The sequence below is a fragment of the Thalassophryne amazonica genome, chromosome 15 (assembly GCF_902500255.1).
Source record: "Thalassophryne amazonica chromosome 15, fThaAma1.1, whole genome shotgun sequence".
Taxonomy (NCBI): Eukaryota; Metazoa; Chordata; class Actinopteri; order Batrachoidiformes; family Batrachoididae; genus Thalassophryne; species Thalassophryne amazonica.
Window position 1 is genome coordinate 88,072,621 of NC_047117.1, and position 17,568 is coordinate 88,090,188.

Below are 17,568 nucleotides of genomic sequence, written 5' to 3' on the forward strand. Positions count from 1 at the left end.
AACAAGTTATGGATGGTTGGTGGATGCTATTTATTTATTTATGTTTTTTTTTTCCTTCATTCATGAGGAGATGGAGAAGCTGAAAACCAAATGGTTTAGAGTAGCCTGCAGCTGACTGCGGATGCATTATCAAAAATTCCAAACAGATGTGATTAAAAGTCACGTGCTGTGGCTTAGCTGTGAGCATTGTTGCCTCCCAACATGAAGGTCCCAGGTTCGACCCCGACCCAGTCCTTTCTGTGTGGTGTTTGCATGGGTTCCTTATGGGGGCTCTGGTTTCTTCCCTCTTCCAAAGACATGCTGGTTAGGTGAAGTGATGACTCTAAATTGACCGTAGGTGTGAGTGAGAATCTGAATGTGTTTGTCTTTGGCATGTGGCCCTGGAATGGACTGGTAGTTTGTTTGTGTACTCCACCTCTCACCAAATGACTGCTGGGATATGCCCTGGGTCCCCCAACCCCACCTGTGAGCCTGAACTGGAATAAGCGGGTTAAGAAAATTGATGGAATGGATGTTGTGTGCTGCTTCTTGTTGTGTTCCGCCCAGTCAAAAAACATAACAATCACAAGGAGAAACATGATGCCCAGATTGACATATTCTTGACATATAGTTACAGTGATGCAGTTATTATTTAAATGTTGGGGTATTGGTGGCTTGAATGGAAGTGAGAGGGTATTTTATTATTATTATTATTATTATTATTATTATTATGGGTGTGTGGAAGTCTCACCACTATTTTGTATATTATGCAAAAAAAAAAAACAAAAAAAAAACTTTTGTTTGTCTGTATTGTTTATCTTGCACCATTTTCTTTATGTTTATTCCAAAAGTAACTGATGATGACCCAATTACATTTTTTATAAAGGAAATTAGCCACTTTCACTTTGTGCTTTTTAATGTAAATCCCACAGTTCTGAACACAATGAGCACCATGTGAATATTTCTTATGGTCTTATTGTCATCATAAATGGATTGCTTACACCTCACTTACACCTCTCTCTACTCTTTCAATTCCTGCTCTCATCTTTTTGCTACTTCTGCCTCCTCTTCTGTTTCCTCGAAACACTAGCACACTCATAAATCTTCGGCTTCATGCACACATCCAAACATTGTGTGGCATTCTTGGTTGTTATCACACACACACAGACACACACACACACACACACACACACACACACACACACACACACACACACACATAGAGAAAAAAAAATCATTTTTTTGACCATTGTTCAGGTCACAGATGACACTGATGACATGGATATAGTCAGATCAAGCACACTATGAAATCTCTGTGACATAAGTCACATAACACTAAAGCAACATTTTTCACAGTTAAATTAAGCTTATAACTGCAGAGTTTCTGGACGCAGGTGGAACTATGAGACTGTGAGAATGTTTAATGTGAAATGTCATCTGTATTTAACAGTAAAATGGAGATAATTTATTTGCACACTATGAATTCTTTTAACCTCAAGTGACTGAGTGGCATCATTTATGACCCCGGGCATATATTTGATACAGTTTTTTAGTTTACATTTGCTTAAGCACGATTTTGAAAACAGGGCTGACTCTTCATGAGATGGGAGCCGGCTGGCTTTTCATGACATGAGCGTATCAGGTAATTGATGTAAAACATGCAACAGAGAACAGTAATCCACATCATTTCATTACTTCCTGGTGTACGTCTAGGAGGAGGCTAAATCTGCTCCTTGTAACAGGAATTAAGTATTTTATATATATATATATATATATATATATATATATATATATATATATATATATATATATATATGAGGTCTGTTAGAAAAGTAACGGAGCTTTTAATTTTTTGCAAAAACTATATGGATTTGAATCATGTGTGATTGCATCAGCCAAGCTTGAACCTTTGTGCGCATGCATGAGTTTTTTCACGCCTGTCGGTTGCATCATTCGCCTGTGAGCATATCTTGTGGGAGGAGTGGTCCAGCCCCCTCGTCTGATTTTCATTGTCAGGAAATTGGCTGATCGACTGACGCTTTGCTTCATCAAAATTTCTTCAGAAAGTGTGAGAGACAGCCAGGTGGAAACCATTTGGAAAATTCAGATATCTTTCGGTGAAGATCTTATGGGGATCACACAGATTAAGGACAATTACAACTGGATTAAAGACGGCCCACAGCAGCGGATGGTGCGCCGCGCACCGAGCGGCGATCGACAGGCTCAAACGACCAGATCATTTCCAAAGTGAACGCTTTGTTGATCCAGGATGTCGTCTGACTACCAGAGAAATGGCAAGACAGCTGGACATAGCACTTTTTCGGCACATTCCACTGTTACAGGAGTTTTTGTAATGGAAAGAGGAGCGGAGAAATTTGCCACGGAGCCGCTCATGGCGCGGGACGAAAGCACCTCCGTGTTGGTCTCACAGGACAATCCCTAACATGCCCAGCTCTTGCAACATTCAGAAAATTCAGACGGCTTTTGGTGGCTTTTCAGTCGTGTGACTATCCAAGAAATTGTGGATGAGCTGAACATGCCACAACATGTCCTGTGAGGCTTCATCACGGCGTTGCTTTTTGTTCTGTGCCCTGCGCCTCTGTCCCGACGCGCGAATTTCTCCGCTCCTCTTTCCATTACAAAAACAGTGGAATGTGCCAAAAAAGTGCTATGTCCAGCTGTCTTGCCATTTCTCTGGTAGTCAGACGACGTCCTGGATCAACAAAGCATTCACTTTGGAAATGATCTGGTCGTTTGAGCCTATCGATCGCTGCTCAGTGCGCGGCGCACCATCCGCCGCTGTGGGACGTCTTTAATCCAGTTGTAATTGTCCTTAATCTGTGTGATCCCCATAAGATCTTCACCGAAAGCCATCTGAATTTTCCAAATGGTTTCCACTTGGCTGTCTCTCACACTTTCTGAAAAAAAATTGATGACGCAAAGTGGCAGTCGATCAGCCAATTTCCTGACAATGAAAATCCGACGAGGGGGCTGGACCACTCCTCCCACAAGGCATGCTCACAGGCGAATGATGCAACCGACAGGCATGAAAAAACTCACACATGCGCACGAAGGTTCAAGCTTGGATGATGCAATCACACGCGATTCAAATCCATAAGGTTATTGCAAAAAATAAAAAGGTCCGTTACTTTTCTAACAGACCTCATGTATATATAGGAGGTCTGTCAATAAAGTATAGGTCCTTTTTATTTTTTTCAAAAACTATATGGATTTCATTCATATGTTTTTACGTCAGACATGCTTGAACCCTTGTGCGCATGCGTGAGTTTTTCCATGCCTGTCGGTGACGTCATTCGCCTTTGAGCACTCCTTGTGGGAGGAGTCGTCCAGCCCCTCATTGGAATTCCTTTGTCTGAGAAGTTGCTGAGAGACTGGCGCTTTGTTTGATCAAAATTTTTTCTAAACCTGTGAGACACATCGAAGTGGACACGGTTCGAAAAATTAAGCTGGTTTTCTGTGAAAATTTTAACAGCTGATGAGAGATTTTGAGGTGATACTGTCGCTTTAAGGACTTCCCATGGAGCGAGACGTCGCGCAGCGGTCCCAGGTGCCGTCGACAGCCTGTTTCAAGCTGAAAACCTCCACATTTCAGGCTCTATTGATCCAGGACGTCGTGAGAGAACAGAGAAGTTTCAGAAGAAGTCGGTTTCAGCATTTTATCCGGATATTCCACTGTTAAAGGAGATTTTTTTAATGAAAGACGTGCTGGCGGATTGCAGGGTCAGCTCGCAGTCGCCGCGACACTCCGCCACAGGAAAAGACACCTCTGTTGGAAGCCTTAAGGACAAGTTGGATCATGTCCAGCTGTTAAACAATTTCTCATATACTCACTCCACTGAAAGCCATCAAAAGCCGCCTGGATTTTACAAATGGTTATCAACACGGAGGTGTTTTTCCTGTGCTGCCGCACCGCGCCAGCTGTGTCCGCACCGTCCGCACGTCTTTCATTAAAAAAATCTCCTTTAACAGTGGAATATCCGGATAAAATGCTGAAACCGACTTCTTCTGAAACTTCTCTGTTCTCTCATGACGTCCTGGATCAATAAAGACTGAAATGTGGAGGTTTTCAGCTTGAAACAGGCTGACGATGGCGCCTGGGACCGCTGCGCAACGTCTCGCTCCATGGGAAGTCCTTAAAGCGACAGTATCACCTCAAAATCTCTCATCAGCCGTTAAAATTTTCACCGAAAACCAGCTTAATTTTTCGAACCGTGTCCACTTCGATGTGTCTCACAGGTTTAGAAAAAATTTTGATCAAACAAAGCGCCAGTCTCTCAGTAACTTCTCAGACAAAGGAATTACGATGAGGGGCTGGACGACTCCTCCCACAAGGAGTGCTCACAGGCGAATGACATCACCGACAGGCGTGGAAAAACTCACGCATGTGCACGAGGGTTCAAGCATGTCTGACGTAAAAACATATGAATGAAATCCATATAGTTTTTGAAAAAAATAAAAAGGACCTATACTTTATTGACAGCCCTCGTATATATATATATATATATATATATATATATATATATATATAATATATATATATATATATATATATAATATATATATATAATATATTTCTTATTCTTCCCTCCGCTGCTGTGTATGTGACTTTCCACATGTTCGCACTGTGTTTATGCCTGTAAACATGAGTGGGCATGAAACCGACAGTTTCATGCACACCTGTCCGAATGTCCGTGCCTCCTGACAGCAGGTGGAATGTTTCGTGCTTTCACATTTAGTTTTTGGTTTGCGGATTGTCTTGCAGTTTCTATGTCTTTCATCGTATGTGTGAAGGGGCCCTTAATTCTGTTTGAACTAGTTACACACTGCTGTGTTTAACTTAAAACACCTTTAGCAATTCTACCTCTCAGAGATTAGATTACTTAAAGTGAAGTACACAGAGAAAGTCCAAATATACAACATGGTTAATTCACCAAACACAACACAAGCTCAATGCTGCAGACTATTGAAGACAAGATTTTATTTCTCTTTATATAACCAAAATCAGTCAGCCTAGGCAAACACAACAAAACATGTCCCAACATCGTAAGCCCAGAAAATGGACAAATAAAAATACTGTACCACCAGTACAGGTTAAAAGTACTGTAAAGTAAATGAAGAAAACAAAAAGAAATCTGAATAAAATAAATTAAATACTACACATCTCTTCGCCTTCCTGGATCTGGCCAGAGAATTTCATCAACATCGCAGGCAATATCCTCACTGGTAAGACAACGTGGGAAGAACCGTCATGAATGATGGATCCATCCTTGCACAGTGGCGGTGGCGATTTGGTCACAAGCCTCTTCCATGGCCTGAAGGAGGGCCGCCTGAGCCTGGGGCCGGAGATCATAAACCTTCCATCGCCATGCTTAGAAAAAAAAGCTCTGATGAAGTATAGAAATGGAGAATGTGGTGGAAGGTACAGTACTGTAAACTGTGGATGGTGTTGAAACCAGTTCTGTACCAGAGCATGACACATTGTTCCAGATGACAATGTGTTGCATGTGGTACATTTGGTTACAGTAATTATTGTGATGAGGTTGTGCAATTGGTCCAAAAATGTGAGAATGTGATCTATGTTGTAAGTGTCCATATTGGCATAATGGTGGCGGACCCCATTCTGTGAAATGGCAGCTCAAAGGGTGATGTTTCCCCCCACGTTGCCCTGGGGCATTAATTATAGCCCTGTGGCCAATGATATTTCTGCTTCTCCTTCTTGCTTTACTGAGGTTAAACCCTGCCTCATCTATGTACGTGAATTCATGTGATGTCATGGGATTCATGGGATTTCCTCAGCATCCATCTGTAAAACTCTCTGAAATACAGCGAAAGACAAGATTGTGTAGTTGAGGACAGGTTGAGTATACAGTAAATTTGCACATAAAAACCATTATGTGTGCAGTCTGTAACATCACAATTAGGGATGCACCGATCCACAAAACCTGAATACCAGATACCTGAATTTGGATATCTGCTGATACTGATACCTTTCCGATCCAACACCAGAGCTCTGTTTGCTTTAATATTATTATTATTATTATCATTATTGTTGATTTTATATGAGGATTTTCTTAAAATGGAGACCTGAAAGTTCAGCTATAATTTGCCAGAAGGTGTATCTAAGATGAAAGCCTAGATTTGATGTTTTGGTGAAAGAATGAATGGACTTTTATAGCCTTATTTTTATACAACCCTAATTCCAATGAAGTTGGGACTTTGAGTGAAATGTAAATAAAACAGAATATGATGATTTGCAAATCCTCGTCAACCTATATTCAATTTAATACACCACAAAAGCAAGATATTTAATGTTTAAACTGATAATCTTTATTGTTTTTGTGCAAATATTTGTTTACTTTGAAATGAATGCCTGCAACACATTGCAGAAAAGCTGGGATAGTGGTATGTTTACCATTGTGTTACATCACCTTTCCTTCTAACAACACTCAATAAGCATTTGGGAACTGAGGACACTAATTGTGAGTGTCATGATTGGGTATAAAAGGAGCATCCCCAAAAGGTTCAGCTGTTCACAAGCAAAGATGGGGCGAGGATCACCACTTTGTGAACAAGTGCATGAAAAATGTAGTCCAACAGTTTAAGAACAATGTTTCTCAACATTCAATAGCAAGGAATTTAGGGATTCCATCATCTACAGTCCATAATATAATGAGAAGATTCAGAGAATCTGGATAACTTTCTACACCGGGGCTGCCCAAGTTCGGTCCTCGAGATCTACCTTCCTGACACTCTTAGTTGTCTCCCTGCTCCAACATACCTGAATCCAGTGAAACACTAGTTAGCAGGCTTTTAATGAGCCTTTCATTTGATTCAGGTGTGTTGGAGCACGGAGACAACTAAGAGTGTCAGGAAGGTAGATCTCAAGGACCGAACTTGGGCACCCCTGTATACACGTAAGCGGCAAGGCCAAAAACCAACATTGAATGCCCATGACCTTGTATCCCTCAGGCGACACTGCACTAAAAACCAACATCATTGTGTAAAGGATCTTACCGTGTGGGCTCAGAAACACTTGAGAAAACCATTGTCAGTTAAAACAGTTTGTTGCTACATCTACAAGTGCAAGATAAAACGCTACCATGCAAAGTGTAAGCCATACATCAACAACATCCAAAAATGCTGTCGCCTTCTCTGGGCCTGAGCTCATTTGAAATGGACAGACACAGAGTGGAAAAGTGTGCTGTGGACTCATGAGTCCACATTTTGAATTGTTTTTGGAAATCATGGACGTCGTGTCCTCCAGATAAAAGAGGAAAAAGACCATCCAGATTGTTACCAGTGCAAAGTTCAAAAGCCAGCATCTGTGATGGTATGGGGGTGTTTTAGTGCTCATGGCATGGGCAACTTACACATCTGTGATGGCACCATCAATGCTGAAAGGTACATCCAGGATTTGGAGCAACACATGCTGCCATCCAAGCAGCATCTTGCCTGCAGTCCAGACCTGTCACCCACTGAAAATGTGTGGCGCATTAAGAAGTGCAAAATACAACAACGGAGACCCCGGACTGTTGAACAACTGAAGTCGTACATCAAGCAAGAATGGGAAAGAATTCCACCTACAAAGCTTCAATAATTAGTGTCCTCAGTTCACAAATGCTTATTGAGTGTTGTTAGAAGGAAAGGTGATGTAACACAGCAGTAAACATACCACTGTCCCAACTTTTTTGAAATGTGTTGCAGGCATCATTTCAAAATGAGCAAATATTTTGCACAGAAACAATAAAGTTTATCAGTTTGAACATTAAATATCTTGTCTTTGTGGTGGATTCAATTGAATATAGGTTGAAGAGGATTTGCAAATCATTGTATTCTGTTTTTATTTACATTTTACACAATGTCCCAACTTCATTGGAATTGGGGTTGTAAACTTAAAGAGAAAAGACAGCACTCTTCTCTCTCTCTCTCTCTCTCTCTCTCTCTCTCTCTCTCTCTCTCTCTCTCTCTCTCTCTCTCTCTCTGTGTATGTGTCTGTCTCTCTCGGTCTGTCTGTCTCTCCTCAATTTTCAGTGGAGCTTTATTGATATGGGAGAAATTCAGTATGTTTACATTGTCAGAGCAAGTGTTAACAGTAAAAATTAAGTTCTCTCTCTCTGTCTGTCTCTCTTCTCTCTCTCTCTCTCTCTCTCCCTCTCTGCCTGTCTGTCTCCCTCTCTCTCTCTGCCTGTCTGTCTCTCTCTCTCTTTCTCTCCCTCTGTCTGTCTGTCTCTCTGTGTCTCTGCTTCACAATTTTCAATTTCAATGGAGCTTTTTTGATATGGGAAACATGTTTACATGGTCAAAGTAAGTGTTAAGAGTAAAAATTAAAAATTAAGTTCTCTTTCTCCCTCTCTTTCTGTCTCTCAATTGCTGTCTCTTTCCATTGTTCGCTCTCTTTCTCTTGCTTACTTTCTCTCTCCCTCTGTCTCTCTCTTTCTCTCTCTCTCTGTTTTTGTGCTGTGCAAACTTCAAACTTTTTGGAAACACAAAACCTTTCAACTGTAAAATAAACCATAAATTTCTGAATGTATTATCAGCAATACTCACACGTAGGATTTTACTGGGGATTTTTTTCCCTTTCAACAGACAGAATCTCTGTTTAGCTGTCCTCCTCAGCTGCAATCTGAGCTGGCGTTTCACAGCCTCGGGACACTGAAGCAGCTAACTTTTCAGCACACATTTTCAGCAACAATGTAGTTCATTTTTCTGAAAAATCCATGCTCAACAAACAGAAAATTTTATTATTAAAATTATTGACCAAAACCATGTTTGTGATCTCTCTCTCTTGTTCTGGTGTGAATATGGGCCCCCTTCCTCCTTGTTGTTCTCAGCCCTCGAGCCTATATATAAAAAAAATAAATTAAAAAATAAAAAATACATGTAAGCTACTGTAAAATGACACAGGAAGGAGTATCAAAAGTGGTGATATAGTGCATATAACACAGTAAGCAGCTGATTACTGTAACTCTTGATTGATTATTTTTGTTTTGTTTTACCTGTTTTCTTGTCAAAATGTTCTTACGACAGATGCCACTGTAAATCTGCAAAGATTTTGCTGAACTCTTAGTCCAGCCTCTCTCAGCTTCAATCCATGGTTGATGACATGATCAACTAGTGTTGCATGAATTTCATTTCACAAATTTGGTCCTCTTTTTCTTTGAGGATATTCTCCTCCTGTTTCAGGTCTTCCTCTTCCTCGACCTCTACCTACTGCTCGTGCTCCATGGATCCCCCCCTCACCCTCACTCTTCTTCCTCTGACTTCTTCCATTTTGGTTGAAAGCAGGCAAACTCACCTGCATTTTTGTAGTGCTCAAACCTGATTGGTGTGTCCACAATAAAGCAATCATGTGTTTGCACACCTGATGTGTGTGTTTAATCAACTGGCTCATGGGTGTGGTGATTTGTCAGTCAGGACTTTTGAATTACAAGTTGACAAGTTGGCATACAACCGAAGATCAAAAAGGCCAAAGACAACTTCTGGTCATGCATGTCACTTTGATTAAAATCAAGTTGTTATAATCAAAACAACCCAAAAAATGTCAACTTGTCATTATAAAAACGGAATGACACTTAATGACAGCAGTAATAAATGTTTATGACATTAACATAATATTTTTGACACCTTCATGACTGTGTCATGTCTCTATTATGACTATACCTTCAAGTAAAGTGTTACCAAAGCTAAATTGTCTGTAGGTGTGTGTACGGGTGTGAATGTGTTTGTTTGTCTCTATTTGGCCCTTCCTCACGTGCTGGGACTGACTGTTGGGATAGGCTCCAGCCCGCTGCGACCTGATTGTGGATAAGCGGTTGAAGATGTGTGAGTGTGTGTCCCAAAGGTCATTATTATGACTTTATTTAATATGTGCACCACCTCCCATCTGTCAGACCCTAGCTTGATGTGAACATTAGAATGAAGTGACAGTTATACCAGATCACTGTAACTGGTCCTGTTGTGGTGACTATATTTTGCATAGGATCTAATTATTATTGAAGTAAGTCTGCAGGCCACGAGGGTCATCGGGATGCTTATCCCCGGATATAATAACTTGAAGCCGACAAGAGTCTGTGACTTCCCATATCAGTCCATTTCAGGAGACTTGATTGATTAATTGATTGATTGGTCGATTGATTTTATCAAGCAAAATTCAATGATACATTGTGTACGTGTACATTAAAATTCACACCGATAACACAAGAAAGTGACAAATACACAGCCTTATAGCCTCCCCCAGTCTAGGCTGCAATCAGAGGTTGGTGTATTGGGAGCATCAGAATCAGCAAACTTTATTGTCTGTAAAAACAGTCGATCGTTTTCGATATCTCTCAACATACAAAGAAAAACCCAGACAACAACAGAAAAAAAACACCTAAAATACTTACGGTGCATCCAGAAACTATTCACAGTGCTTCACATTTTCCACATTTTTGTAATCTTCTAGCCTTATTTCAAAATGGATGAAATGCACTTTTTTCCCTCAAATGTTTACACATAATCCCCCATAATGACATTCAGGAAAAGGGCTTTTTGGAGATGTTTTTGTGTAAGCTCTCAGTTGTCCAGGTGGTTTCCATAGTAGAGAGGCTTGAATCTTCGACTGGACTGGGTTGCTTGATGCGAGGACGTTTCGCTTCAAATCGCAGAAGCTTCCTCAGCTAAAATTCTTGCTCTGGTGGTCTGACTTCTGTCTTGACTCTTGTAGAGAAGAATAATCAAGAAGTCACAAAAGCTGGAGTTTTAACTGCAGAGGGAAGGGCTAAAGAACAACAACTTGTCCGAAAAGCCCTCACAGTATGTGGGTACCCACGTTGGTCCCTGGACAAAGTGCAGAAATCCCAGAGAACAAAGAGACCAGATAGACAGGAGACGGAGACAAGAAGAAGAGTGTCTATCCCTTATTTAGCAGGAGTAGGGGAAAAACTACAGAGGATCTTCAGACAGCACAAAATCCCAGTTTACTTTAAACCGGTTAACACCTTGAGACAGAAATTAGTTCACCCTAAGGACAGGATCCCTAGTTACAAACAGAGTAATGTAGTGTATTCTATCAGATGTCAGGAAAACTGTAACAAACACTACATAGGTGAGACTAAGCAACCTTTACACAAAAGGCTATACCAGCACCGCAGAGAGGGCACCAGTGGACCTCAGTCTGCAGTTCATCTCCACCTTAAAGACACTAACCACACCTTTGTGGACAAGGAAGTTAAAATATTAGCCAGAGAGAAGAAATGGTTTGAGAGAGGGGTCAAGGAGGCATTCTTTGTGAAACGTTTGAAACCCAGCCTTAACCAGAGAGGGGGTCTGAGACAAGCTTTATCCCCTGTTTACAATGGGGTACTCAGGTCAAAGCAGTTTCAGTCTTTTGTTCATGGTAATGGGTCATTCACGTCATCAGCAGAGTCGTCAAGGGAGCCATCATGAGAGGGTCCGTCCCATCATTCGGAGGGACAGCTGCCCTGTCATTAGGAGGGTGCTAACTAGAGCACAATATGTGCTAATTAGAGCTATTGTTTAGTCACTAGCCTATAGCAGTCTGCCTCTCGGTAGGAGGGGTCTGGTTAGGTTTAAAACTCCAGCTTTTGTGACTTCTTGATTATTCTTCTCTACAAGAGTCAAGACAGAAGTCAGACCACCAGAGCAAGAATTTTAGCTGAGGAAGCTTCTGCAATTTGAAGCGAAATGTCCTCGTGTCAAGCAACCCAGTCCAGTCGAAGATTCAAGCTTCTCTGCTTTTTGGAGATTTTTGCCAATTTCAAAATAAATAAATAAATAAATAAATAAAAATAAATAATTGAGCTCATTTGCATCCACTGATCATCCTTGATATGCTTCTACCACTTAATTAGAGTCCACCAGGAATAAATTCAGTGAATTGGAAATGACTTGGAAAGGCACACATCTGTCTACATATAAGGTCCCACAGTGGACAGTGCATGCCAGAGCTAAACCAAGCATGTCCATGACAGGATTGAGGCACAAATCTGCTGCTTTGAAGGTCCCAATGAGCAGAGGCCTCCATCATCCATAAATATAAGAAGTTTGGATCCAACAGGACTCTTCCTAGAGCTGGACATCCATCTAAACTGAACGATTGGGGGGAGAAGGATATTAGTCAGGAAGGTGACTAAGAAACTGATGGTCACTCTGTCAGAGCTCCAGCATTTCACTGTGGAGAGAAGAGAACCATGCAGAAGGACAACCATCTCTGCAGCAATCCACCAATCAGGCTTGGATAGTAGAGCGGCCAGATGGAAGTCAGTCCTTAGTTAAAGGCACATGGCAGCCCACCTGGAGTTTGTCAAATGGTGCCTGATAAAGTCCCTTTATTCAAAAGAGTAGCATCAACTGAGAACATGGTGCCATTTTGGGGCAAATTGTGCTGAACTACTGAGTGAACCCTATTATCATCAATTTATGATGATTTATTTAATTAATTTAAAGCCTGATTTATGTTCCTACAGCTCTGTAACTGTGTGTAATGCAAGGACGTGTGTTCCAGTTTTAAAGCTCTCCGTCACTGGATTAAGATTTATTCTGGCCTATTTTGACTCTCAACAAGCTTTTTTTTTTCTATAATCATCACCTCCACTTCAAAGATAAAGGTAAAGGTTGTACAATTTACTCTTTTTTCGACTCCATGTTGTAAATTTGCAGACTTTTCTGATCCATTTGTAATCAGCGTGCGCACTGCAAAAATTATTAAAATCTAAGAAGAAAGAGTGAAAACAGAAAAGTGTCGTCACAGCATTTTGTGTCTGATGTAACATGCTGCAGGTCCGAGTCTGAGCATGGTTTGAAAAAATAAACAGTCTGGCTTTTAATCAGAGAAATGACTCCGGTCCCACTTTAATAAAATCAACAAGTGTCAGAGTGCTGAACTTTAATTTGTACCTCTGTTACTGTGCACATCCACACTGCTTGGAGTTGGAAATACATTGCAATTGGACGGGACATTTTGTCCAATGTAAGTGAAAATCCATTATACAAAATATGTTATATGTGGTGTTTATTGCATGAAAAACCACAGAAAAACATCTGGTTTGTATGATGTCGGTTTAAATTAATTTTAGTGTACATTGGCCTGTACACTAAATTTACCTCTCAAAACTTTGACAGTGAATTTGCTCCCATCCCACACGGCTGACATTATTTTCCCAAATTTTTCTGCTGTTCATATCTGAAGGGAATCTGTACATCTTGATGCCCTTGATGTGTCTGTTTGTGCATCCAAATGCACAACAACCCGGCATTTTCAGCAAATAAATAAATACAATAATTGGATTTAGATGCAGAGTGGTTAACAGTGAATGTTATTTTGGCCCCACATTGGCACCACAAGTCAAGAGACTTTTATTTATTTATTTTTTTATTTTTTTGGCTCTTCATGTTGCTACTCAATGAATAAAGGGACTCTAGTGCCTGACAGACTCTTAGACCAGGAGAAACAAAATTCTGTGGTCTGATGAGACAAAGTTTGAACTCTTTGGTGTGAATGCCAGGCAGCATGTTTGGAGGAACAGAATAGAATAGAATAGAATAGAATAGTTTTTTATTGTCATTTTACGGGGGGCGGGGGTGTACAATGAAATCAAGGGTTCTCCCGCAGAACTATATACACAAAAGCAGAGGTGGGACAAAGTCGCCGTCAAGTCATTCTTAAGTCATCAATCTGCAAGTCCAAAGTCAAGTCTCAAGTCAGCTTGCAAACAGTTGGTGGTCATTATGACTTGAGACTTGCTGATTCATGACTTGACAGAGACTTGATGGTTTCTTCTTCCCACCTCTGCACAAAAGAGCTATTTCTCACAGTATCTGGTGTGAGAGTTGTTCAGGTTGTTGATTGTGGCCTGTGGAATATTGGTCCACTCCTGTTCAATGGCTGTGCGAAGTTGCTGGTTATTGGCAGGAACTGGATAATGCTGTCATCTATGCCGATCCAGAGCATCCCAAACATGCTCAATATGTGACAAGTCCAGTGAGTGTGCTAGCCATGCAAGAACTGGGATGTTTTCAGCTTCCAGGAATTGTGTACAGATCCTTGCAGCATGGGCCATGCATTATCATGCTGCAACATGAGGTGACGGTCATGGATGAATGGCACAACAGTGGGCATCCCTATGCATTCAAAATGCCATCAGTAAAATGCACCTGTGTTCATTGCTATACCATAACCTCACCGCTCACCACGGGCCAATCAATCAATCCACAACATTGACATCAGCAAACCGCTCATTGATTTCACTGATTAACATCACTTTGAGCAGATAGGATGAGTTCATCAGTGAAATCACCTGCTGGAGTCAGTAGCTGCAAAGAAATTCTGCACCCTCATAGCCCTTTCTGGAATACTTTGGACACCGCTGTTTTAACTGCTTGTCTATGAAATACAGATGGTTGAGTTTGGGTCTCACCAGTTATTTTACTTGCTCAATTAATGATCCAGGAAAGCTCAGATTTATTTTTAACAGAAATAAAACTTAACTAGGATTCGTATGTACACAGTTGTTGAAATGTCTTTCCTGACACTGCAAACATCTGCGCTTCCTCGGTGGAAACAGGCTTTGTTGTGCATTTCTTGTACACTGAATTAATGCGTTGGGAGAAAGACCGGACCCTGTCAATCGCCATACCTAGGTACTTGAAGGGTTGTGTGTGGGAACTGAATGTTTTCCTCACCACCACAACACAACTCCTTTGTCTCAGAGATGTTGTTCCAAGAAGCTTTCCCCTATCCAAGACATCAAGGTTACTTGCTTGTTGTTTGTAGATAAAGATTTATTTATTTATTTGTTTGTTTTTTCGCAGTGTGGACAATGCAGGGACATATCATCTGCACACTGAAAATTTAAAAGTTGGGATCATTGCAAGTTATATTGTTTGCCTACATTGAAAAGAAAAATGGAGCTACAACATTGCCCTGAGGGACTCCAGAGTTTAAACCACATTCTTGGATGTAAAACGTTTGAACACCACATGCTGAGGCTGGTTCTACATGAAAGATTTTGTCCAAAAGATCAGTACTGGGTTGACCTGGAATCCAAAGGGTGTGTGAGTCAACTACGAGGTCTGTTAGAAAAGTAACGGACCTTTTTATTTTTTTCCTAAAACTATATGGATTTGAATCATGTGTGATTGCATCAGCCAAGCTTGAACCTTCGTGCGCATGCGTGACTTTTTTCACGCCTGTCGGTTGCGTCATTCGCCTGTGAGCACGCCTTGTGGGAGGAATGTCCAGCCCCCTCTGCGGATTTTCATTGTCAGGAAATTGGCTGATCGACTGCCGCTTTGCTTCATCAAAATTTTTTCAGAAAGTGTGAGAGACAGCCAGGTGGAAACCATTTGGAAAATTCAGATGGCTTTCGGTGAAGATCTTATGGGGATCACACAGATTAAGCACAATTACAACTGGATTAAAGACGGCCCACAGCGGCTGAGGGCGCGCCGCGCACCGAGCGGCGATCAACAGGCTCAAATGACCAGATCATTTCCAAAGTGAACGCTTTGTTGTTCCGGGACGTCGTCTGACTACCAGAGAAATGGCAAGACAGCTGGACATAGCACTTTTTTGGCACATTCCACTGTTACAGGAGTTTTTGTAATGGAAAGAGGAGCGGAGAAATTCACCACGGAGCCGCTCATGGCGTGGGACGAAAGCACCTCCATGCTGGTCTCACAGGACAAGCCCTAACATGCCCAGCTTTTGCACCATTCGGAAGATTCAGACGGCTTTCGGTGGCTTTTCAGTCGTGTGACTATCCGAGAAATTGTGGATGAGCTGGACATGCCACAACATGTCCTGTGAGGTTTCATCACGGCGTTGCTTTTTGTTCTGTGCCCTGCACCTCCGTCCCGACGTGCGAATTCCTCCGCATGCCTTTTCATGACAAAAAACTCCTGTAACAGTGGAATGTGCCGAAAAAGTGCTATGTCCAGCTGTCTTGCCATTTCTCTGGTAGTCAGACGACGTCCCGGATCAACAAAGCGTTCACTTTGGAAATGATCTGGTCGTTTGAGCCTGTCGATCGCCGCGCCCTCAGCCGCTGTGGGCCGTCTTTAATCCAGTTGTAACTGTCCTTAATTTGTGTGATCCCCATAAGTTCTTCACCGAAAGCCATCTGAATTTTCCAAATGGTTTCCACTTGGCTGTCTCTCACACTTTCTGAAACTATTTTGATGAAGCAAAGCGGCAGTCGATCAGCCAATTTCCTGACAATGAAAATCCGCCGAGGGGGCTGGACCACTCCTCCCACAAGGCGTGCTCACAGGCGAATGACGCAACCGACAGGCATGAAAAAACTCACGCATGCGCACGAAGGTTCAAGCTTGGCTGATGCATTCACACATGATTCAAATCCATATAGTTTTTGCAAAAAATAAAAAGGTCCGTTACTTTTCTAACAGACCTTGTATATTAAAAGCAGAGGAACATTCTATTCAGAAAATCCTTGTGTGGGGTGTGGAGAAGTTGTGGCAAACAAGTAATTCAAAGCGTATGCTATTTTCTGGATGATGTGCCTGACTCCGTGGTATAACTCACAAACTCGTAGCTTAAAGCAGATAACCCGTAAGTTGGAGAGGAAATGGCGTCTCACTAACTTAGAAGATCTTCACTTAGACTGGACAAAGAGTCTGTTGCTCTATAAAAAGCTCCGTAAAGCTAGGACATCTTTCTACTCATCACTAATTGAAGAAATAAGAACAACCCCAGGTTTCTTTTCAGCACTGTAGCCAGGCTGACAAAGAGTCAGAGCTCTATTGAGCTGAGTATTCCATTAACTTTAACTAGTAATGACTTCATGACTTTCTTTGCTAACAAAATTTTAACTATTAGAGAAAAAATTACTCATAACCATCCCAAAGACGTATCGTTATCTTTGGCTGCTTTCAGTGATGCCGGTATTTGGTTAGACTCTTTCTCTCCGATTGTTCTGTCTGAGTTATTTTCATTAGTTACTTCATCCAAACCATCAACATGTTTATTAGATCCCATTCCTACCAGGCTGCTCAAGGAAGCCCTACCATTATTTAATGCTTCGATCTTAAATATGATCAATCTATCTTTGTTAGTTGGCTATGTACCACAGGCTTTTAAGGTGGCAGTAATTAAACCATTACTTAAAAAGCCGTCACTTGACCCAGCTATCTTAGCTAATTATAGGCCAATCTCCAACCTTCCTTTTCTTTCAAAAATTCTTGAAAGGGTAGTTGTAAAACAGCTAACTGATCATCTGCAGAGGAATGGTCTATTTGAAGAGTTTCAGTCAGGTTTTAGAATTCATCATAGTACAGAAACAGCATTAGTGAAGGTTACAAATGATCTTCTTATGGCCTCGGACAGTGGACTCATCTCTGTGCTTGTTCTGTTAGACCTCAGTGCTGCTTTTGATACTGTTGACCATAAAATTTTATTACAGAGATTAGAGCATGCCATAGGTATTAAAGGCACTGCGCTGCGGTGGTTTGAATCATATTTGTCTAATAGATTACAATTTGTTCATGTAAATGGGGAATCTTCTTCACAGACTAAAGTTAATTATGGAGTTTCACAAGGTTCTGTGCTAG